Here is a 1,496-nt window from a genome sequence, read left to right on the forward strand (position 1 = left end):
CATTTATATATATGTACATATATATATACATATATATACACACATATATATACACATATACCTACATATACACATACATACACTTTGATGAAAAAATAAGAAATCATTAGCAAATAGGATTTGCTCTAAATGACCTTTAATGAATATTTAACATTCAAAAATAAATCAGCATATTTCAGTATATTATATTCATATATTCAGTATATTATAATTCTAAAAAAGAAAAATAAATAATAATCACAAAGGATGGACAAGAAATTATTTGATATAATTCAGCATTTATTTAAAGCAAAAGAGGTCAGCAAATTAAAAACAGAATAGATTTTCCTATACTTGATAAAGGGCATATACAAAACTCTACAGGAAACGCTGTATGTGGCACTGATGGCTCTACGAGCACAATAAGGCAAAAAAGAAAACAAGTAAGAAAAAAATAAAGTTTGGAAAGAGGAAAAAAATAGCACCTTAGTTTAAAATTTTAAATGTAAATATCACCACTAATAGCATCAAAACAGGAAATCCATAGGGGTAATTATAATGAAATATGTATAAGAACTCTATACAAATAAAATATCGTATGCAACAAAATAATGATAACAGATATAGAAAAAATATTCAAATGGAGAGATATACTGTGTTTATGGCCTAAAGGACTCATTACATTGATTGTCCTCAAATTTATCTACAAATACAAAGCAACCCTCAGGAATGCTGATTAGTACTAATCAATCCCCAAGCGCCCTTTTTTAGAACATTATAACCTGAAACACTAAGTGTTTCTCATACTATTTTCAACATTACAAATCTTGGAACATTTGCTGAATATTCCATCCCATGATAACTTATTTTTATTTGCACCCATTCTGTTTATTTTTCATGGTTATTTCTCCTTCCGGATGTATAATACATATTTTTCCATATAGTTCCAGTTTATAAGTCCACTAATAACTGTAGAGATGCAGTAGTTCCTCAAAACACTTAATAGACCTCACATCAGACATTGTCATAACTCAGAAATAAGAAAGATACATGAACCTACAGAAGAAAGAAAAAATTTTAAGGCATGTGTAGAAGATTAATCACTGCCAAACAATGCATTTGAATAGAATGTGCACACACATGACCACGATGGATTTTTTTATAGCACAGATCATGTATCTATGATGCTAAAGAGAAGAAGAATTTTGAGACAACCAAATGGGTCTTTCAAGCTCTTGAATATGCAATTAAAAAAGAACACAAAGGTCAATTTCTTTGTTTTAATAAATTTCATCTAATAAACACACATATTAGTGTTTATTATGTACCAGTTACATAAATGTTTTACGAATATCTACTTGTTTATTCCTCTAACCATCAAGAAGTGGTTCAATAACTTTATCGACTACACGATCAGTAAGTAACAAAGCTAAGATTTGAACCATCATCTCTTCTGTAACTACTGTGCTCTTAACCTTTATGTTAAAATTCCTCCCAAGTACATGGATATTCTTCTG

This window comes from Pteropus vampyrus, unplaced genomic scaffold (assembly GCF_000151845.1).
Source record: "Pteropus vampyrus isolate Shadow unplaced genomic scaffold, Pvam_2.0 Scaffold506, whole genome shotgun sequence".
Taxonomy (NCBI): domain Eukaryota; kingdom Metazoa; phylum Chordata; class Mammalia; order Chiroptera; family Pteropodidae; genus Pteropus; species Pteropus vampyrus.